General features: G+C 55.3%; 1 long non-coding RNA gene across 1 annotated transcript; it reads right to left on the bottom strand.

Moving 5' to 3' along the window:
- Positions 1-1,731: 1,731 nt before the first annotated feature.
- On the bottom strand, positions 1,732-23,636 carry LOC119102580 (uncharacterized). The gene is made up of 3 exons (XR_005094714.1): positions 23,496-23,636; positions 17,156-17,285; positions 1,732-1,830 (listed from the first exon to the last, which is right to left on the bottom strand). It is a non-coding gene; the product is annotated as an uncharacterized LOC119102580 (long non-coding RNA).
- Between the last annotated feature and the right edge of the window lie 432 nt (positions 23,637-24,068).

Below are 24,068 nucleotides of genomic sequence, written 5' to 3'. Positions count from 1 at the left end.
GAGCTTCCAGCGCGCGCCGGAAGGAGACAGGGCTGCTCCAACCCACCCGCCCCCGCCCCCCGCCCGCCCGCCCCACTCCATGCGAAGTCAACGAACAACCCATTAGCCAAGCCGGGTGCACGTCAGAAGGAAACGCTCTGCGGCAGCGGGCTCAGACGCACACGCGTACCGCTAAGCGTCTTAGTGCCGGGGCTATTTCCGCTCTAACAACAGAGCTGCAGTTATAATCTGATTCTGCCTCTGACCGTCTCCCGCGAGAGCCTTTCAATTACAGGAACAGTGTGCATATTCAGCCGGGCCGGCCGCGGGCTGAGGCGAGACTGAGCTCGCGCGCGATGGTGGGGCTGATGCGCCCGATACGGGCCTGATGAGCTACCGCGGCTATTGGCGGCAGAGAGAGAGACGGTCTCCGGGAGACGCGACTTGGTCGCCGCGGGCGGCAGAGAGGGACGGTCTCCGGGAGACGTGGCTTGGTCGCCGCGGGCGGCAGAGAGAGCCAGTCTCCGGGAGACGCGACTTGGTCGCCGCGGGCGGCAGAGAGGGACGGTCTCCGGGAGACGCGACTTGGTCGCCGCGGGCGGCAGAGAGGGACGGTCTCCGGGAGACGTGGCTTGGTCGCCGCGGGCGGCAGAGAGAGCCGGTCTCCGGGAGACGCACCTTGGTATCCCGGGAGGCAGAGAGGGACGGTCTCCGGGAGACGTGGCTTGGTCGCCGCGGGCGGCAGAGAGAGCCGGTCTCCGGGAGACGCACCTTGGTATCCGCGGGCGGCAGAGAGGGACGGTCTCCGGGAGACGCGACTTGGTCGCCGCGGGCGGCAGAGAGGGACGGTCTCCGGGAGACGTGGCTTGGTCGCCGCGGGCGGCAGAGAGAGCCGGTCTCCGGGAGACGCACCTTGGTATCCGCGGGAGGCAGAGAGGGACGGTCTCCGGGAGACGCGACTTGGTCGCCGCGGGCGGCAGAGAGAGCCAGTCTCCGGGAGACGCGACTTGGTCGCCGCGGGCGGCAGAGAGGGACGGTCTCCGGGAGACGCGACTTGGTCGCCGCGGGCGGCAGAGAGGGACGGTCTCCGGGAGACGTGGCTTGGTCGCCGCGGGCGGCAGAGAGGGACGGTCTCCGGGAGACGTGGCTTGGTCTCCGCGGGCGGCAGAGAGAGCCAGTCTCCGGGAGACGCGACCTGGTCGCCGCGGGCGGCAGAGAGAGCCGGTCTCCGGGAGACGCGGCTTGGTCTCCGCGGGCGGCAGAGAGAGCCGGTCTCCGGAAGACGCGACTTGGTCGCCGCGGGCGGCAGAGAGGGACGGTCTCCGGGAGACGTGGCTTGGTCTCCGCGGGCGGCAGAGAGAGCCAGTCTCCGGGACGCGACCTGGTCGCCGCGGGCGGCAGAGAGAGCCGGTCTCCGGGAGACGTGGCTTGGTCTCCGCGGGCGGCAGAGAGAGCCGGTCTCCGGAAGACGCGACTTGGTCGCCGCGGGCGGCAGAGAGGGACGGTCTCCGGGAGACGTGGCTTGGTCTCCGCGGGCGGCAGAGAGAGCCGGTCTCCGGGAGACGCGCTTGGTCGCCGCGGGCGGCAGAGAGAGCCGGTCTCCGGGAGACGCACCTTGGTATCCGCGGGAGGCAGATAGCGCTGGTCTCTGAACGGTAAGACATGCTTATGCACGTCCGGTCAGGACAGTCTCTGGGCGGCAGCGATGGTTTTGGACACCGAGAAGCACGCTGTCCGTGCCGACGTACCTGCACCAGGGTGTTGTTGGCCGTCTCCGAGCACCAGACCCTCCTCAGTTTGTGGCCACCGTCACAGGAAGCGCTGCACGCGCCCCATTCGTCGGTGGTCCAGCTGAAAGTGACCCATAGCCTGGTGAGACCGTGATAGAGATGCACGGTGGACGCTCGATTAACTCAGAGACTGAAAGTGGATTTGAGCTAATTTTCCCAGCTTTGAGCACACGTGCAAATGTCTATTGCCGTTCTGAGAAAGATCGTGCAGCGAAGTGATACAATTTAAATCCTAACAACAAGATGACGGCAATCAAAAAGCCAGACACAACAACTGCAATGGGCGATCAGCAGTCAGTTTGTATTTCAGGTCAAAGCGCAATGTTATGAATACGGTACATTTTGACTTCGGCCTCAAATTGCAATACATGCAATATGTCGTCAAGTTTCACTATAGATCGGAAACATGTGCTCTTCAGGAGAGTCAGTCTTACCATTCATATTTCATGCAAATGTATTTCAAACATTAAGCTTAACTGAACACCATATTTGGCGACATAAAGTGAACTTTGTAACATATTGAGACTAGTTGAATTAGAGACCGAGGGTCCAAAGTGTACTGCGTAGCATTAATAATTAAGCCGCAAAGCCTCAAGAAAGGTGTGATGTCCACGATGTCCTAGCATAAAAATATTATATTTTACTTTCGCGCTAAGGTCAGCCGATTGTTGCCCTAACCGACAATTTCCCCTCCGGAAAAGGAACCTATCTTGCATCGGATTTCAGAATTTCAGAACCATTTTATATTTAGAAATCGTCTCTCACCAACTAACACGTCTTTTCCATCACACATTGTAGTATAAAGTGAAATTGATCGATAATTCTGGGGATGGGATTTGTGGTACTGCAATATGCGTTCTCGTTGGATTGCTTCCGTTTCGTCTTGTGCGTTCTCGGTAGATTGGGTTACGTTTCCGTCCTGAGCATTCTCGTTGGATTGGCTACGTTTCCGTCCTGTGCGTTCTCGTTGTAGTGCGGTTTTTTTCCGCTTGTACGTGCTCTTGTAGATTGGTTATGTTTCCGTCTTGTGCGTTCTCGTTGGATTGGCCATGTTTCCGTCTTGAGTGTTTTTGTTTGATGGTTGCGTTACGTTGTTTCTTTCGCCTGAAGATGCTGCCGCTGCATTGTGAAACGCGCTGCGAGAGAATATAGGATGTGTTTCAGTGTTATATATATATATATATATATATATATATATATATGATATATGATATATATATATTGCGTTATATATATATATATATATATATTATATATACTAATATCTCTCTCTCTCTCTCTCTCTCTCTCTCCTCTCTCTCATCTCGCTCTCTCTCTCTCTCTCTCTCTCTCTCTCCTCTCTCTCTCTCTCTCATCTCTACTCTCTCTCTCTCTCTCTCTCTCTCCTCTCTACTCTCCTCTCCTCTCTTTTTTCTACTCTCTCTCTCTATATACTATCTATCTATGTGCATGTGTGTATGTGTGCGCGTGTGCGTGTGCGTGTGCGTGTGCGTGTGCGTGTGTGTGTGCGTGTGCTTGTACGTGTGCGTGCGCGCGCGTGTGTGTGTAACATTTACATATTTGCGACGATAAATCAAGACTTACTACAGTTATCTAGAAGCACGCTCACCAGTTTTGAAGAAGGTAGCGCACGTCTGTCAAATACCTGGCTGAACCAATATTACTTGTGTTAGACCTACATTATTATTCCAACTATTCAGTGCGCCTGCGAGGAACATAAAATATATGTAAGGCAATACTCTTTGCCTCATTCCTCGTCAAACGATCACGAAAAAGGAGAGATAGATGAATAAATACTTCGGCCACATGCTTTTGTCACAACGATGACAACTGGCAGCGAATAACTTGACAAAAGCACGTAGCCAATATATATATATATATATATATATATATATATATATATATATATATATATATATATATATGTATGTATAAGTCTACCTCTCCTTTCTTCTAGCTATTCGACGAGAAAGAAGGCCAGCAGTACTGCCTTGCGTCATTAAAATCACACCGAGCCTCCACGGCATTTCTGGGAACATCCATACTTTAGTACGATAGTTGAGATGAGATCAATATTCTTCAGGGGAAAAAGGTGACGGCACAGCTAAAAAAATGGCTCAATATTGGAAGTTATTCATATCTTCCAGCGACTCCGGTGCAACCAATGAACCACGGTAGGCTACAATGCGGCACCACAGCTCTTTAAAATGATCTACGAAGCAATATATTACTATTCAAAGCACGTAACTACAAGCGTACGTCCGGCCAGAAAAGTAAGTAAACAACATTACGATCTAAAATGTAGGCGGCGGTCGGCGGAGGGCTTCGCGGTGTCCGCCGTGTCGGTGTCGACCGCGGTGCCAGTTCCGCAGGCCAGCGGAGGCGCGGCGCAGAATTAATGCACGGGGATAACGCTATCTAAATGGCGAATAACTGAGCCATTCGTCATCGCAGTGTTTTGCGAGGCAGTAATTCATGAGTGTGAATTCCGAGAATGGGGGTGGTGGCAATCCTAGCGAGATATTCGGAGCAGTTCTCATGACGTAATCACGGGGTGCGATTTGGAGAGCAAATGACGCTTCCAGCCGACTATTATGGCCTACAGTTAACTAATTCGTTAGGATTCCGAGCAGTCGACCACGTCCCGGCTTGTCCCAAAGGTCTGACGAGAAGTGAACATAAGTACGCGGAGTTTCTGAGCGGCAGTATCCGGATATGACATTCATGAACCGCCTTGGGCAGTTGACGATATTATTCGTGGGCTTCTCATCGGCGTCATTTGCTATTGATACACGGAGTGCAGGTGCATGCTGTATTGCTATTTTTCTTGTCTAGTTGAGCTGTCACGATCCAAAGGGGCCGACATAGCCTGAAGTTATCTAAAGGTCACCAGTTTGCCCTGTGGTAGTTCGACGCAATCTAAAACTGCCGCTGACATAGTAATGAGTCATGACGTGTTTCGGTTGAAAGCGTGGCGCACAGTGGCCGTAAGCATCAGAATGGGCGCCACAAAGTTGACCAGGTCAGCGCTTTCGTTTTCAAGTCACCGTCCCACTGGACGGCGCCTTCATTCGTGGCCTATCATCAGCCAGAGTTGCAATAGGCTATTCGTTCACGATGTCTAGTGACAATCTCGAATTGGAAATTGCTTACCACAATTGTTCCAAAACGCAAATAACATAATTCGCTCATGGCCTAGAAACCCACCTTATCTGCAGAAAGCATCTTCAAATATCAGAATCGCAGTGCACCGCTGGCAATCACGTGTCATATGGTACGGCTAAGGCTGCTCACAAGCCCCAAACTCGTCTGTCCAGAGTTGACGTCCAGTTAGGCATTAGAGGAGCCGCGAGGTTCGCTTTCAAATACGGTAGTGACCCGTGAATCTGGCACGTACTCCAGACGCTCAGGGTGTGAACAGCTTCAAACAATTTTTACTGTGAGCGTATTTGGTACACAACGCTGCGGCCGCGGCTTCCAATATCGTTTGCGTTGAAGTCTCCACCGATTTTTGTGGTAGACTGTACCGCAGTATGTCAACGTTGGGCGGTACAGCACACGAGGATACAGGCGGCTGCTATTCGTGTATCTCCAACGATGCTCTTTGTGGGTCGCTGAACACGTTATTGTTGACGTATAAATGTTCGCATGGACGAATCCCACGTGGAATCCGAGGGAAGGGGACGATAAAAACATGCAGTGTGCAACGCCTTTGGGACGTCGTGGCTCCATTGTCTCTTTGGATGCACCAATGAATATTTGTGCTTGCATGCTTCTCTTGTCGACGAGGTATTGCACGACTTTCACGACGAGCCCATGATAATAAATAACGCGGAATGTGGCCGGCCTTTAGCCACATTGGCAAGGGCCATTGCAAAGTCCACAGCGTGCGTACCCAGCAGCGACACAGCTAATATCACTAAAACGTATTGACCAAGGCTGTAAAGACGAGCATTCGAAACAGACTGCAGCTGACGGTTACCAAACGCCCCGTGACGTCAGAGCGGACTGCAGCTGACGGTTACCAGCCGCCCCGTGACGTCAGAATAGACTGCAGCTGACGGTTACCAGCCGCCCCGTGACGTCAGAGCGGACTGCAGCTGAGGTTACCAAACGCCTCATGACGTCAGAGCGGACTGCAGCTGACGGTTACCAAACGCCCCATGACGTCAGAGCGGACTGCAGCTGACGGTTACCAAACGCCCCGTGACGTCAGAAAAGACTGCAGCTGATGGTTACCAGCCGCCCGGTGATGTCAGAAAAGCAGGTAGACACCGGCGGGACTGAGGAGAGGCGGCGGGCCCCCCAGGACGACCAGGGCCACAGGGGCGCAACGGCCAGAGCCGCGTCCCGTCACCGGCCCAGGGGTGCGACGGCTAGTGCCGCACCCTGTAACCAGCCAAGGGGTGCGGCGGCTAGTGCCACACCATGTAACCAGCCAAGGGGTGCGGCGGCTAGTGCCGCGCCCCATCATCATCAGCCTAGTGGCGCGACAGGCCTACCGGGACTCCACCGAGCGAGCCTGGGAATCCTGAGAGAGCCCGGGAGTCCCAAGGGAGTCCGGGGATCCTGAGTGAGTGTGGGAGTCCTGAGCGAGTGTGGGAGTCCCGAGCGAATCCGGATGTCCTAAGCTAGCCCGGGAGTCCCAATGGAGTCCGGGGATCTTAAGTGAGTGTGGGAGTCCTGAGCGAGTCCGGAAGTCCCGAGCGAGCCCGGGAGCCCCAAGGGAGTCCGGGATCCTGAGCTAGTCCAGGAGTCCCAAGCTAGCCCGGGAGTCCCAAGGAGGTGCGGGGATCCTGAGCTAGTCTAGGAGTTCCGAGCTAGCCCGGGGTCCTGAAGAAGTTCGGGTCCCAAACGAGTCCGGTGGCCCCAGCGAATCCAGAGTCCCGAGCAAGCCCGAGAATCCCAAGCAAGTCCGGGAGTCTCGAGCAAGTCCGGAAGTCTCGAGTAAGTCCGGGAATCTCGAGCAAGTCCGGGGGTCTCGAGCCGGGCCGGGAGTCCGAGCCAGGCAGCTGAGTCCGCAGCTCGTCCACCTCGCCGAGCTGAGGCCAGGCTCGGACGCCGGACCGCTCGCTAAGATCAATGGCTTATTTGGCTACATTAGCCGCTGCACCATTTATCAAAATGGCCGGTTGCGGGCATGCCAAGACTGCATCAGATATGAATTATGAATGCTCGCTGCCCCTCCCCGCGGTCGAAAATTTCGGTTCGGCGGCACCGCATCGCGCAGGTAGCGATAATTACCAGTTCTGATCACAAAGTAGAAGCATCAACTCCGTAATGAGCGAGTGGCACGCCGATGCGACCTCACCGCCACTCTTTGCCAAGTCAAGAGCCCCTGCGGGACTCTTTCACCGCGCTAGTTTTGGCGCGGCATTTCGTCACGTTGATGTGCCATGCGCGTGAGGCAGGCCAGACAAATGGGCGTGAAAAGGCAGGCATTGTGCATGGGTACGCGCAATGCAGATAGGTATCGTAAACAAGCATAGGCGAGCGCTTCTGATGATCACTTTTGCATGAAAAGGAATAAGTAAATTGTAATTGAATGCTACCATCCGACGTGCCAAAAAAACACCGCTCGCAATTACTGCCTACTACCCTGTATTGACCATGAATTTTTAAACGGTCTGAGAGCAACCAATAGTTTTCAAGCCGCACACGCCCACAAACGCATACACGCCCACACGTCCACAACCACATACGCGCACGCCCGCCCACAAACATATACACGCACGCACGCACACAAACGCACGCACACAAACACATACACGCACGCCCGCCCACAAACATATACACGCACGCACGCACACAAACACATACACGCACGCCCGCCCACAAACATATCCACGCACGCCCGCCCACAAACACATACACGCACGCACGCACACAAACACATACACGCACGCACGCACACAAACACATACACGCACGTACGCACACAAGCCTACAAAGGCGAGCCACGTGGATTCCACAGCTAAATCGTTGCGTGCGGGAGTCGACCCAAGCTTCACGACGCCCTATATCACCTCAGCAATTCCAGAGCTTCGACGTTTTCTGCACCACCTGCTCCAATGGCCCGAATAGGGCCGGTGGCCGCGCCGCCCGCTCGTATATACCCATCTACGGCGCCTGGTAATTGGTGACACTCCCCCGAACATCGCTTTGCAGTAAATAGCGCCGCGCCGCGCCGAGCCGAGCCGAGGAGGCTGGAGCGCGGGGCCGGGGAAGGGAGGGGAGCAGGAGGGAGGGAGGGGGCAGGAAGGGCGGATCTGGCGACAGGCCGGCGAAGTTCTGCCGCCGATGCGGCGGCCACTCTGTCGCCTGGCCTCGAAAATGAACCGGCGACACAGACGAATCGCCATTGAATGGCGGGATTCTACCCATTAGCGTCCGTTTTATCGGCCGAGTTTTGGAGTGTGGCGGCCAGCGGGAGCTGGTCACAGGGTCGGCAGAACAGCTCCGACTCCGGATCCGGCCGGCCGGACGAAGAGAGGGCGGGGTCGACGAAGAGAGAGCCAGCCAGGCGGGGAGAGGACCGGCCGAGCGGAGAGAGGGCCGGCCGGACAGAGAGAGGGCCGTGTCGACGAAGAGAGAGCCAGCCAGGTGGAGAGAGGGCCGGCCGGACAGAGAGAGGGCCGGCCGGACGGAGGAAAGCTGCTTGAGAGAAAGACCGCCGGGCAAAGAGGGAGGGCCAGCAGGCGGGGGGGGGGGAGGGAGGGGGGGGGGGGGGGCAGCCCGCGGTCGGCGATCGACATTCGCCACCGTCGCCGCTATTACCCTGAGGGCGTCAGGAGGGGCGGCGGCCCTGCGCGACCGTCGCCATCGGCCATACGACCGGCCCGCTGCCCGCGACCGCCGCCCTCTCGCGCGACCGCCGCCCTCTCGCGCGAGCGGCGCCCGAGCGCATCGACGGCACAACGGCCTGCCGCTCGGCAGCCGAGCAACGGGCGACATGTCGATTTCGTCCGTTGGTTTCGACGCTCCGACGGTCTATTGATATTGCAGCCCATCTAAATGCAGCCTAAATCACATATAATGGTCCGAGTGGAGACATCTGACGACAGCGGAAAATCGCTTTCCTTTCGCATCCAGAACCGCCCATACTCTACAAACATCTCCTCGCACCAGAAACACCCCAACATTTGCCGCGACCACCGGCGAAATAGGCCCATTGGCCTCTGAACGATACGCGCGCACCGAGCGATACTTCGCTGGAAAGGTAAGTTTGCAGTGCGTGAAAGGAACTAGCAAACGCTCCAAATCTGGAAGAAACCAAACCAGAAGATGTTTTTTTTGCAGATATTCGTAAGCTTTTTAGGAAAGCAGACAGAAGCCCTGTTTACTATGATACAATAATGAGCACGTTGCAAAAAGTTTTCCAGCATACAAGAGCTTCGCCATCAGAGAGCAGTACTTCATCATCCGGAAGAGTGTTAAACATAACAGACAAGATTTGTCTTCTAATAAAACTAATCTTTCTTCCTCCACAAAAAAATAACACAGAATTGCTAACAGCATGATATGTAACCATCGTCTTGCATTGCATCTGCAAAACTAGTCAACAAGCAGACTTTAAACATGCAAGCAACAAGCCTGCTTCAAAGATCTCTAATGCTATTTATGGTGTGATGCTGCGGGTACAATTTTATTAAATTATTTGCCAACAATGCCAAAATTTGGGGGATATAGCACAGCCGCCGTATGGACCACATCAATCCGCAAACGATCAGTTTGAGGTGATTCTAGATACTACCGCACATAGAGAAAGTGTTCCATACGTAGCTGCCATACATAGCTACGGCTGCCTTCATGTAGATGTAACTCCAATGGAAGGGTGGAAAGGCGGGTGTATTGGAGCGGGGGGGGGGGGGAGTCGAGCCGGGTCCTGATTTATCTCCGTATTTTAAAATTACACTAATGGCGTTGCACAGAATATGAACCTAAATTTTCTCCTTTCCCCGCCGCAGTCACCCGCGCCGTTCAGACCAAAAAAAAATCGCTGTACTCTCCGCGGATGCATTGCGGTTAACTTCACTCCCAACGACCGCGCTGTTCAGTTGAAAGTATTTCTTGAGCTAAATATTTCGGTCCTTGCAGTTCATAGCATACCTTATACCTATTTCTGGCTTCGGATACCCGCCTAGATCCAGAGAAATGTCCTCAGGTGGCAATCACTGGTTACCACTGACTAGAATAACGCGCAATATCTGCAAGAAGGTTCCCAACAATTCAAAACTACTGAACGTTTCACGTAATGGGCCTCGGTAAAACCAGTCCGAGTCGGCGAGAATGTCGCCTCGCTGCACGAACAGCATTACTGCGTGGCGAGCGGGAGAAAACGGGCGACTGTCGGCGCCGGAGGCAGCCAGTGCCGCGTCCATCCGAGTCTAATCACGGCCCCAGATCGGGTGACGCGCCGAAATACAGCCGACGGCGACGGCGACGACGCGTCCGAGAACGGCGACCGGACGGCCGACCGACCGCCGCCGCCGGCCGCCCCATTAGCGAATTGGCCGGCGGGCCGGGCCGGGCCGGGCCAAGCCGGGCCGGGCCGGGCCGGGCCAAGCCGGGCCGGGCCGGGCCGGGCCAGGCCGGGCCGGACCAGGCCGGGCCGGGCAAGATTTCGGGGCGGCCGGCATCGATCGCCCCCGGCGCGCCGGCGGACCCGGCGGGCGCCCGGCCGCTGACGAGGCGCGACCGCCGGCCGTCGGCAGCGACGGCGGCCGTGACCGGTCCGTCGAGGCCGACAGCTGTCCGCGGGACGGCGGCCACGGCCGTCGCGCCACGACGGATCGCCGGACGAGCCGTGACGGTCTGCCGCCAACCGTCGGCACCGACGGCGGCACGGAATACGCCACGGCATGCGTTCCTCGCCGGCACCAAGGCCGCCGCACTAAGCGAGCCCGTTCGGCTAAGCGACACGATTTACCGAACAAAGAAGCGGGTCCAACTGGCCGGGCGGCGCGGCTTCAAAGAAAGCCATGAGCTAAACGACGCGGCAAATGTCTCGGAGAAGTCCGGCGTCGACATTGACCGGGCACGACCCGGCACCGGACACCGGGAACAAAGCGGTGACGCAGCGGGGCGCGGCGCCGCCGCCGCCGCACCGTCGCGGCAGCGGTCGCCGCCGTAAATCTTCATCATGCGCATGCATTATAAGAGGACCGGCCGAGAGGAGGCGACGCCACAGTCACGTGCGGCCGTGCCGCTGGCCCGCCGGCCCACTCGAATTCCGAGGAGCCGGGGCGAGCCTTTCCCGGGAAGCGGCGGCCGGCGTCGCCGTCCCGGCGGCCGACGTCATATCACAGCGGCCGCCGGCCGGTCTGGCACCGCGTGGCCGGGTCATCTGTCACCGGCCACCCACCGGCGCCGGCCGATGGCGCGCCCGAGGAGCAGCCCCGCAGCCGGACCGGACTCTGGTCAGCAGAGGAGCAGCCCCGCAGCCGGACCGGACTCTGGTCAGCAGAGGAGCAGCCCCCAGCCGGACCAGACTACGGTCAGCAGAGGAGCAGCCCCGCAGCCGGACCGGACTCTGGTCAGCAGAGGAGCAGCCCCGCGGCCGGACCGGACTCTGATCAGGAGAGGAGCAGCCCCGCAGCCGGACCGAACTCTGGTCAGCAGAGGAGCGGCCCCGCAGCCGGACCGGACTAAGGTCAGCAGAGGAGCAGCCCCGCGGCCGGACCGGGCTCTGGTCAGCAGAGGAGCAGCCCCGCGGCCGGACCAGACTACGGTCAGGAGAGGAGCAGATCCGCAGCCGGACCGAACTCTGGTCAGGAGAGGAGCAGCACCGCAGCCGGACCAGACTCTGGTCAGCGCAGGAGCAGCTTCCAGCTGATCCAGACTACGGGCAGCGCAGGAACAGCCCCGCAGCCGGACCGGACTCTGGTCAGCAGAGGAGCAGCCCCGCAGCCGGACCAGACTACGGTCAAGAGAGGAGCAGCCCCTTAGCCGGACCAGACTCTGGTCAGGGCAGGAGCGGCCTCCGACCGATTCAGACTACGGTCACCGCAGGAGCAGCAGCCGACCCAGACTATGGTCAGCGCAGGAGCAGCCTCCAGCCGATCCAGACTATCCGGCCGATCCTTCAGGCGAGCCAGACGGCGGCCATCGGGAATACCATCTCACAGCAAGTCGAGACCGGGCAATCGCCACAGGAGCTGCCTCTCAGCGGGCCGGGACGCGCACAATGCAAACCCGCCCGGCTTTTCTCTTAATGGCGCACCCACAGCCTTCTGCCGCAATGACGTCTAGTTTCTGCTCATGATCTTCAGGGTCAGGGTCATTATGCACAGGAATCTATGCCACTTTCAAAAGTTCATTGTTGTTGCTCAAAGCTATCAATTAATCCGTTCAAAGCGCAAGTTTGAGAAACGCGCAAGCTCTCTGAGGATTCTTACATTTGGAAGGCACCTCACATAACATTTTACCCGTTTAGCAGAACTTAACGCCCTTATACAGAGCAGGATGCGTGCTGAAGTGAAGCCAATGGTTGAGTCGGGCAGTCATGGTGGCAACTCCTTCCCCTAACCTTAGAAACTAGACGTGTTCACCGGCAAGCCCGCAAGGCCATGGAAGATCCGGGCACCACGGAATGATCACCTTACGCGTGCCTTGGGTGCTTTGACTACAGAGATAAAACCCAATGAGAAAAAACACATTAACAAAGCCAATGGCGGGTTTGTGCGAACGAAATGGCGTAACATGCGCTCCGCGTTTGCGAATGAATGCAGTGCGAGGATCGGTGCACTTGGAAACTATATGAAAGGCTGCATAGCAAATAGTGGATTCAATGTGAACCTTTAGGAACAAGCGGCGCGATGCAGATGTGTTTTAAAACAGTGTAATGTGGGGCGACGTCAAACTTGGACATGACACCAGGCAGAAAATACTTCCAGCGGGCTGAGGTCACGCATAGCCAACAGCCATCTAAGTGATCAGGGATTTATTTTCACGCTTCGCAACATGAACGTAAAATGCCAGCAGTTTACTGACTACTTCCGATTAAAATTGAATTCCTTTAAGCACCTCACTAAACGCTGGAAGCAATCGTTCTGGACGAGGATGTTGAGAAGCGAGAATACAAGACACTTACTTTCAACCAAGGCCTTGCCTTGGTTAATAATACAGAGGTTTTTTAAATGTTTACAGCGGTAATACAATTGTCGGTGATCACGAAATGATGCTCAAACTCATGATAGATTACCATCTTACGGGAAGCCGTACCACGCAAACCCAACACAACGGCCCAATTCATCACGCATTCTAGCAGCGATGTTTCAGAACCGTGGCTGTTGAGGCTAATTCGTTACATGATAATGATCTTAATTAAGTCGCCTCAGAAGTAAGGGCGGTGAGCATCTTTACAAATTCATTGCCCAATTTGTGGCAAGTTCGACTTTACATTATTAGTCCAGAGCCGCCGGGTACGAGCCGGCAGCAGGATCGAAGCCGGGCCACGGGCACGCCGAACCGTTTCACGTCAACTCGATCTATTCGACGCCTGCTTGCGTGTGGCTGAACAAAGCGTGTGGCCCCGCTGGTGCGTCAACACGAGGCCTCAATACACAATTTAGAATAGTGAAGTATTTCAAGAAGCGTACAATTCTGGGCGAAATATACGCATTTGAAAACAAAATGATCGTAGCGCATAAATAATTGAATTTTGATTCCTTTCTTTTCTGAAAGGATTACGCCTATTAGTTTTCACTGGAGCACGGCAGATTTCAAAGCGTGAGGAAAAAAGACAGCAAGCGTTAAAGTGTCACGAAAAGAGATACAGATAACGAAGAGATGCACATCTTGTTTTGACTTGTTTCCTGCTCACATTTCTCCGCCAAATTGATAGAGGTTTCCACAGCATGGCATTCTCAGCGTCGTTCACTAGACAATACCTGCGGAAAGGAAGCCTATACCGCGTTGAAGCATAACAGCTGTTGATGTTCATTCACTACGGGGTTGTACTATTACCGACCATATACCATGCGCAGATAGAAAGCTTAGCATCTTCGAAGGCTAGCCAAGCTGGTTCTCAAACACTCACTTGATCTCGAGGAAATTTGTTCACACTCCATAGCAATGGGGGAAAAATATGTCGTTTGACCGTTAACAACTAGAATACCGTCGGTGGCAGCTCCCCAATTCCTATCTGTTTTGAGCCAGGGTGGCGAAAGGAAGGTTTATGCAACAGTTTGGTCCCGATCTCACCTCCGTGCGCGGTGCGGCGCCAGCAAACCTGCCTCATGGGCCGAGCACAAACTGACATGGTTCTCTGCGAGCGATATAGCGGAGTGAAGCCTCCCTTTTTGACCCCACAGCAGTACTGACCCGCGATCCGTGTCGTTGAACAGAACAGGAACATGGCTAACCATGGGCATCACTGACATATTTGGAGGAGTGTGCGCTCGCGCGTGGAAGCCGCTTTGAAATGATCCATTACTAGGCTGAGAGCGCCGGCTCAAAGACTATGGTGACTTTATATAAATATAAAGGCTAACAACAGCTCGATAACAAGCCTTAAATAACCCGAGAACCGCCGGCGGTACAGCCCCAAAACCTCACGTGCTCTGAATCAGCAAGACGAGGGGAATATTTGTATGACACTTGGGCCCGAGCGGGCCGCCATGTGTGGCGTGGCGCGAGCAACTTGCTACATACGGTTGGCATTGGTGACGATCGACAACTCGCCACTTTCAAATTCATGGGTGCGGCTGTTTTGCCAAGTTATCAAACTTTAGTGTTTCAGGAAATACTGGTCAAACGACGTTATAGGGTATTGTCTACTCTGGCAGCACTCAACGTTCCAAGCTGGGCTTATGATCACGATCACGAGAGACGAGTGATCGCAAGTAACGTCACGACTGTCGCGTGCCACGTGCCACATGTCACGATTGCAAATATGTCAGTAGCGAGCAGACGGATGTTGTTAAAACCGGAATATACAGGAATACATTTTCGTTATGGGAAATAAATGTGTTCTGACACTATCTTTTCTGCATTGCGAGTTCTTGTGTTGCGAATAACGGACTTTTAAAATACACCAGGAAGCACTCGTTAACCGACGTTATCAAACAAGAATTGGCATACATGATAATATCAAGACGGCATTTACACTCGTGATCATGAGCGCTGTTCATAAACGTCGAGTTTTTTAAACAATTGAAGTCGTCGCTCGCTTGGTAGTTCATGAGGTGCCTCCTAAAAGTTCGATTAACTGGAACCTAGGAGCTCACATATATATTTTCGCAACCCGAACACAGCGACGACGGTGTCCATTGGCTTTACTGCCAGCATACAGTTTGCATTCGCCCATCTCCGAGTTCCGTTGTGTATGGCAGTGGGTCAGCCAGAGCTCGCCCCTGCCTGGAGAGCCCGAGCCGGGCAGTTAGCCGTAGCGCCGCACCTCGGGCACGTGCGCCCACTGACTGGCCAACTGCAGGACAAGGTCAAGGACGGCGGAGCGGGCCAACCCACTGATGCAGCAGGACACGGTGCCCCGTTTCTGATTTGTCCCGCAGGCAATCTGAGACTACTGTGTGGCCCTCGAAAATTACGTGATATTGATTGCCTTCGGTTGCTATGGAGCTGAGCGTTTGGTGGCGAGACGTTTTTAAGAGCTTGCATTAGTTGTATTATTCCTGTGAATGATTTGCACTCAAATAGCCTTTAATATCGTTGGAACGTTTTTAATGACTACATGCAAGTATGAATACGAATGCATGCAGCACGTTCCAGACCAATTTCATATTGTGAAACCTGAAATGACGCCCGAATTGCTGTTTTGCATTATCAATCGCTTAAACACCCGGGCTTCACCGAGTTGTTCCAGCTAGTCGACAACATGTGCCGTACAAAGGTGCGATTTGTCTCCCCAAACATGAGACTTTCAGCGTAGTTTTCATCCCTCGGTGCGCAAATCCCCAAATACACAGCAGGTGAAGAGTTTGGCAAGCGTCGAGCACTCGCATACGACCTATTTTGTACAGTTCCCCATCCCGCGCTGAAAGCCTTGCAGAAGATGGAAAACGCAACTTCCAATTTCTGGCGGACTCGGACAGGCGCAAAAACACGTCCGTCGCCGCCCTCCGCTCGGCGCGCGCGCCGCCGGACGGCGCGGCGCACGGACGCTGGCGTGCTGCCGCCAACTCCAAATTGAAACTCGTCCCACTGAGGATGTGTTTTGTTGCGTGCATGGCCCCCGCCAGCAGCGCGGCGCCGCGGCCCGCCGACCAAATCGGCCCAGTTAACGAGCGCCATAGCGGCGCTCACGGGCCCATTTGCCGCCCGGTACAACCGCGGCCCGCCGGTTTGGGAGGTCCGGTCCCCCGAGTGTGTGGGGAGGGGACGTGCAGCCCAATTTATTTGCCGTGGAATCGCACGGCCCGAGACCGGGTTGAAATGGGCCAGGCACCTCGACGGTTGGCGTGCTCCGGCGCCCCCACCGCCAGCCTGGGGGCGGGGGTGCAGCCGAGCGCAGCCTCGCGACCACGTCGCAGACCGCCTCGCGTCGTCACTAGCCCTCTGGCGCTTGTTTGCGTGTGGCCGGACAAAGCGCGCTGCCCGGATAATGCGTCGGGACGCGCGCCGCCGCATTCATTGCGACAGGTAGCGCACGCCTCAAACGTCGCCGAGCGGCCGGCCGAGTGATCCGGCCGACGCAGCCGCGCCACTCCACGCCTCAAACGAGCCGCTGAGCTCTCAGTCAATGCGGCCGCGCTGCGAGCGAGTGCGACACCTCTGCCGCGCTGACAGCGAAAGCGGGGTGCCATCGACGCGTCGGGAGCCATCGTGTTGTAAGACCTCCGGCGGTGGTGGAAGCGATTCACACTAACGGCCGCTTGCCTTTGCTTTGATAGTAGCACGCGATGTCGTGGTTACTGGGCATGCTTGCCGTTGTCATTCAGTATCGCTGCATTCTCAGATACAAAGAGTACAGAAAGAGTTTTAAAAATAAACTTCGAAACCATTTCTTAGGGTTCAAATGAAATGCGGAATGACATCTGTGTCAGGACACGGCCGCAAGAGGAATGCAAAACATTCATAAGAACATAAATTAAATATGGATCTTCAGCTGCTGGGATGTAAGCGACAAATTCCGCACAACATGCGCAACATATCGACCATACTGCGCAGCATTGCTCCCACTGCAAACACTTGAGTGTGTCTCCCCATTAATCACCATTTTCTCTGCGCATCGCCCTGCGTCACTGTGCACTTGACACAGACGGCCGCCCTGCCCTGTCACTCCAGCCCTTTGCTGTGCTCCGGGCCGGTGAAAGGATGGGCATCCTCAGTCCGTGACAGGACTGCACCGACCGCACACGGAGCACGCCCTACTGACCAGCCTGTCGTCTGTGACCCGACCTGCTGGGTGAGCGGTACCCACTGACCTGGCCTGGCAGGGCACCAGCCCACACTCGACGAGCCGGTCGCGTGGCCTCAGGCGGTGGTCGCAGAACTCGTCCGACACCTCCACGCCGCTTCGCCGACTCTTGCAGACAGGGCGCGCCACCTGGAACCCTGCCGGTCGCAACGCAACGCGCCGTCACACCGGGTCAGTGCGCGGTGAACATAGGCACTCGATGTCGTAACAGAGGGCCGATGGTTCGTAGAGTTCCCCCTTTGGTTGTTGGTAGAGTTTAGTTTATCCATGACCGTATTCCGCATTTGGGACTGAGCCTAGCTACTGCGCTCGCGTTTTGCTGCAATGACCGCAGCTGTTCCATTTGTTGAAAAAGTAACGCGAAAATCAAGACAGCTATCCATTGTCGTAAAGCTGGCGACAATAATTTGGGCCTTTGGCCGACTCGACATTTCGGGCACATTGCGTCAAGCGTCAAAGCAGTCCAACGATCGATGGATGTGAGATTGTTCGTGACTATGAGATCGGCTGACGCGGCTGGTCTCTATCCGAAACCAGCTACGATGGTGCCACCACGGGGCTTGTGCCGGTCTCTACCCGAAACAATCTACGATGGTGCCACGGAGCTCGTGCTAAACTCTACCCGCGACCATCTACGATGGTGCTACGGAGCTCGTGCTGGACTCTGCCCGTGATCAGCTACGATAGTGTCACGGAGCTTGTGCTGGACTCTACCCGTGATCAGCTACCATAGTGTCACGGAGCTCGTGCTGGACTCTGCCCGTGATCAGCTACGATAGTGTCACGGAGCTTGTGCTGGACTCTACCCGTGACCAGCTACGATAGTGTCACGGAGCTCGTGCTGGACTCTGCCCGTGATCAGCTACGATAGTGTCACGGAGCTTGTGCTGGACTCTACCCGTGACCAGCTACGATAGTGTCACGGAGTTCGTGCTGGACTCTGCCCGTGATCAGCTACGATAGTGTCACGGAGCTTGTGCTGGACTCTGCCCGTGATCAGCTACGATAGTGTCACGGAGCTTGTGCTGGACTCTGCCCGTGACCAACTACGATAGTGTCACGGACCTTGTAGGTGTGCAATGTGAGCATGAGCTCCTGTGCGCTAACAGGTGCAATATGCATGACTCTCGGGTGTCTTCGAACGCCACATCGATGTCTAATCAATCGCCTGTGCCACAGGCTCGCACGACCCGTCGGAGCCATGTCCCGCACCGCCAGCCCGTATCTGAAGACGTGCACCGAGCCCGGCTTGGTGACAGACACCGCTGACGGCTGACAGCTGTTAACTGAAGCTATTGGGACATGTTACGTGATGGAAGATTAGGAAGATACATATTAACCCTCGCCCTGATGGTTGATACGACGCTCACCTGTAAGGTGAGAGTCGCATCATTTGCTTTTTTGTAGTACTTCTCCAGCAAACTGTGCAATCGCGGCCAACTTTTCAGTAGTCTAAGGAGCATGTATTGCGCGTGTTTTGACACCAAAAACGTATCGCTAGCTTTTCTCGCTCCGAAGCGGCAGTGGTTTTTGGGGAGCGCTGCACGGCGACGTACGGCCGGCGCGGCCGACGGGCGGCGGCCGGCAGCCGCCGATGTCGCGGAACGCGCGGCTGGCCGGCACTGTTACAATAATGGAGCCGTATATCATAACCATGTTCTCAAAAGCATAGAAATATGCATAATTGCATCAAGCACTGAACGAGAAACACGCCCTGTTTAGGTTTTCGTCGCCGCAAAGCATGATCTCGTAGGTATAATGTTGCAAAGCTGAGTAAGTCCGATTTTCACGACAATGGACAGCTGATCTGACATAAGGGGGTCATTTGTTGACCAAACGACACAACAGCTTGCACTAATCACTCGTTGAGACCAATTCACTGGTGTTTACTGCTAAGATCTATCTTCATTATATTAAAAACATCAGGGGTCCATCTACCTACCTAGCCCTTCCCCCCAACCAGCCCATTTCTGAAAAAAATGGCGAACGAGGGCGAGGGTTAGCACAAAGAAGGCGATACTATAGCTACGGATGTGTGGCCCGATCCCATATCCTGTCAGCGCTTCGTAAATTGCATGTCGCCTGATGACAAGCAGCATCGAAACGGGGCGATTTGCATATTTATGTGATCGTTATGACAACCTTCAGCGGGCGGACGAGATTTTCGCCCAAGTTCTGCGACAGGATGAAAGTCTGCTCGATCCGTGTTCCATAAGTAAGCTAGCGAATATCTCAAACAAGTGCAAAGTTTTACACACATAAGATAGACAAAGCCACCTTGCCGATCAGTCTTAACAGGAGCACCACTGATCTTCATGTCAGCTTAATTGCCTACAATTAGCTGTATTTTAACGCATCTTGCAAATAACGTTATCAGACAGTGTCACGTCTCTAGCTCAAAGTAGCCTACTGGCGCTGAGAAACTGCGACATTTTTATGAGGCTGTTCTGATCGCTAGTGTTGCACTTGCGTCCATGAAATGTGAGCACAATGTAAAAAGATGGCTCCGCAGAATGAAGAATGCTATTCTTGAGGGCCTTTGATGGGGTCTGCACGTCTCAATGGTCAAACAATTCCCATAACGAGAGGCACGACTTGGTGCTGATCAAAGCTAGCTTGGCTTTTGGACCTAATCTCATTAACAGGTCAAACCCTCGTCGATTCCACCAAAGAAGGCGAGATGACGGTGGCCCTGGAGTGCAGTCTGGCTTCACGGTCTGTTTGCTCCAAAACATCAAATCCCAAAACCGAAAATTTAAACTGAAGAGCATCCGCAGGCCTGGACGCCTAAATACCTTCGTCCATTGTCTTCCGCACCATACTACACCAGCTTCAAATCAAAAGCTCTAGTGCAGGCCAAAGGCAGACAGTGAAAGGGACAAGGGACCCGCTTGGGACAAAAATGAAGATCTTGTGCGCCCAGTGATAGTGCAATTGCCGAAAAAGCGCACTAGAAGTGGGCGGAAGTTGTAATAAATCACCTCAACTAGTGCAATGCTCAGAAGAGCACATCCATAATGCTTTCGACCTAGCAAATGCTCCAAAATTATGTAAACCTTTCGACCTGAAAAGCAAACTGAAAAGTGCAGCTAGATATCAACCTATTGATTCGATGGCGCAATGTTAGGGCCGTTTGCGTTGGACGGCCGCGCTAATGAAATGCATTGAGTTAGAGACCACAAAATGCATTGAGCTAGGGACCACGAAATGAAGTGCAAAGAACACGCCCAGTGTATTTTGATTTTGAAGAAAACATTTCGAATACGAACTATGAAATCAAATTGAACCAGCTCTTATTGCATTCCCAACCTACCAGAACACTGCTATGCTCTGTTATGCTCTGTTATGCTGTGTTCCCGGAGCGTCGACTGCAAACACACCACAACACATTTCTGAATTTCCGGACCAATCCATTTCCGGGCGGGTCGGCCGAGGTGCGCCCGACCCCCGAACAGCCGCGGCCGAAGCTGCCGCCCGGCTGCTGCTGCTGCTGCCGCCTCGCCTTCTTTGGTCCAGCTTCCGCGCGCCGCTGACCGGCTCCTGAGAGCCCGCGGCGGCGGAGGGTGGCGCGGCCGCGCGCTGTTTTTGCCGCCGCCGACCCGGCCGTGAATCGCTCGCGGCGCCACCGGGCTCGTCCGGCTGTCAGGCGCGCGTGGACGGCATAAAACACTGCCGTCCGAGCGGCGGACGCGTAAAACGCTGCCGTCCGAGCGGCGGGCACTTGGCGGCCGGCGAGCGGTCGGCGCAGTCCGCGCTCAATCTTCATAAAGCGCGGTCGCCGCCGGCGCCGCGCTCGCCGCCCTGATTACCGCCGAATCCAGGTGAAGTGATAAAGGTTTGACGGCGAGTTAGGACAACCCGGAGGGGGGGGGGGGGCATCGAGCGCCGCTGTCGGCCTCACGGAAAAGTTAGCCTGCTAGTGACCTCATCGTGCTGGGGATACGGAGGGACGGGGGACAGTGTGTACGCTAGTGACGGTTTGCGGCAATCCCTCCCACGCGAGTGTCAACACAGAAGTTGTGTCAACACTGGCTGGATCATCGTGGGTACACGCCGGGAGGCGAATGCTTGCAGGGAATCAATGCACGGGTACCCAGCAACAAGCACAGAACGAAACATAGTTCGCATCACACAACGTCAAAACAAGGATATTGCCAAAATTCCAGGATGTATTCACCTTAAGCACAAAAAAACGCATCCAACGCCATCCCAGAGAATAAAACCAAAAATCGCATACGTCCTGTAACATAATCCAGCCCACTGATTACATTCTAATTCATGACCCCACGTCCACTCTTCAGTGCTGTGTATGCGGCTAGGACCAGTCTCGTGCATTAGCAGCGGGGTCCTTTTGTGACAGGTCCAAAAGCTGACCTTCTGACCAAAAGCTGACCTTCTGACCAAAAGCTGACCTGCTTTGACCTCTGACAGGTGCGCGTGTCTGTCGCACGTCAGCACCAGTTTCGCAGCGTTGGCCTGCGGCGGCGTGGTGACAGAATCAGTGAGCGCGGTACGAATCAGGACTGCTCCTTCTCACGGACTGTGTACAGCTGCTTGCGCTTGGATGGTGAGTGGTGGCTCTGTTGCACGTTGATGATAAATAAGGCGGTACTATTAGCCTTGTCCATCACGTAAAGTATATCGCTGTTTTTGATCCGACACTGATGATTTATAACGTACCGTGAAAATCCGTGCAAACCAAACATTGTTCTCTACTTTTGCACTATACTCTGCGCCAACCTGCATAAGTTCTGGATAAACGCTTCACTTTGGTGACGTTTCCACCCCACGTCACCCTGCGCCTGGGGGCACGTATCGGGTGCGAGGCTGTGCTCACCACCCCGGGCGGGAATGCCACCCCCAGCGGTGCCGCCGCCTCCATGGTGGAGGGCGGACTCGCCAAGCACACCACAGGCGGGACCTCGCCGCGAACAGAGTGACGCTTCCCTGAGACAGTACCCGACTAGATCTGCGGCTACGCCAGCTGACAGCCACGTCGCTTACGCAAATCGTCGACTGAACGAGCCAAACTCGGCCCTGGGGAAAGGTAAGCGGCTGAAGTGGCAGGGCCGTGTTTACAGGAGCTGCAACGCGAATCCAAGCAAACAATCACGACGCCAGCTCAAAGTTCTGCTGCTGCGTTTGACATGTTGGCATAATGTAGTGCGGCGGTGAGCCAAAGAGAGCACCTGCGAGGCCGTGTTCCGCCAGAGCTCGTCACGTGTCCAGGAAGTGAGCTCTGTCACGCGGTCCGGTTCGACGTGCACCTCTGTCAGACGGTCCGGTTTGGCGTGCACCTCTGTCAGACGGTCCAGTTTGGCGTGTACATCGTGCCGGGCGGCCGCGCGCCACGACAGAGTGCGCCCGACAGGTGGCGACTGGTCGGCAGCTGGACCGCACCGCGGCTCCCCCTCGCCTAGCATGGGCAGAGACTCACCGCCCATTCCCGTGGCATGACATAAGGCAGGGACGTCGGGTGCTCTCTTCCTGGTACACTTCAAACTGGAAGCCATATCGCATCTCTACCACAGCGCATGTATACGGTCGTGTGCGTGTGTGTGTGTGGAGGGGGGGGGGGCGAGAACCTTCGCCAACCTCCTACGCCACACGTCATGGGACGGGGGTCTCTTTTTACCTCCGTCACAAGATTCAGAGCAAAGAGTCCCAGCTCGCCACCTCTTCCACCTCAGGACAGGCGCTAGGAAGTTTCTGTCTATTTCGGCTATAGAAAACATGGCACGAGCTTTCTGCTCGCCGCCGCCTCGGGACACAGAGCACGGAGTCTGCTCCTTCATCACGGGACACAGAGCACGAAGTATGCTCCCTATCACGGGACACAGAGCACGAGGTCTGCTCCCCCATCACGGGATACAGAGCACGAAGTCTGCTCCCCCATCACGGGAGACAGAGCACGAAGTCTGCTCCCCCATCACGGGACACAGAGCACGAAGTCTGCTCCCCCCATCACGGGACACCGAGCACGAAGTCTGCTCCCCGATCACGGGACACAGAGCACGAAGTTTGCTCCCCCATCACGGGACACAGAGCACGAAGTCTGCTCCCCCATCACGGGACACAGAGCACGGAGTCTGCTCGCCTCCACCACGGAACACGGAGCACGGAGTCTGCTCCTCCCCCACCACGGGACACAGAGCACGGAGTCTGCTCGCCTCCACCACAGAGGACGGAGTCTGCTCCTCCCCACCACGGGAAACAGAGCACGGAGTCTGTTCATCCCCCACCACGGAACACAGAGCACGGAGTCCGCTCCTCCCCCACCACGGGACACAGAGCACGGAGTCTTCTCGCCGCCACCGCAGGAAACAGAACGGAAAGTCTCTGCTTACCTCCGCCGCAAGACACGGAGCATGGCGCGATGATCTTCTCGACCCAGAAATGGTCGCCGGTGCCGCAGGAGGACCCGTCGCCGCCGCACACGCCGCAGACATCCACCGAGCGGTTCGAGCCGATGCGGAGGTCGCACCCCAGTGGCTGAAACACAGCGCACGCCGGGCCTATCAATAGCGGGTTTCGGCCTGAAATGCGGAATACAGAGCTGCGGCGACAACGTTTGGTTTGCGAAACGCACAAGGCTGAGGCTAGAGTCAGAGGAGTCATACAAATGAACCGCAACATATTTCAGCGATATATCGGCCAGAACTTGAGGAGCAACATCTTCCAACAGTTTACCAATTAACGCCTTTTCAAAATACGTTGATAGGATATTACCCTCACTTATGTAATGACGTTCCGCATGTTTCTGTATTACAAAGACACACGAAATTTTTCAGCATCATCTGGTAACCAGATTTGCAAGATAAACGGTCTGTCGGCTATGGTGCAGATGTGGAAACACACTTGAAAACGGCAACCAAAATGACTAAATTCAAGAAGTCATGTGAGTACAGTTATAAAGAGGA

The sequence above is a fragment of the Pollicipes pollicipes genome, unplaced genomic scaffold, assembly GCF_011947565.3.
Source record: "Pollicipes pollicipes isolate AB1234 unplaced genomic scaffold, Ppol_2.1 Scaffold_5724;HRSCAF=6776_pilon_pilon_pilon, whole genome shotgun sequence".
NCBI classification, from domain to species: domain Eukaryota; kingdom Metazoa; phylum Arthropoda; class Thecostraca; order Pollicipedomorpha; family Pollicipedidae; genus Pollicipes; species Pollicipes pollicipes.
This window is presented reverse-complemented; position numbering and strand designations above follow the sequence as displayed.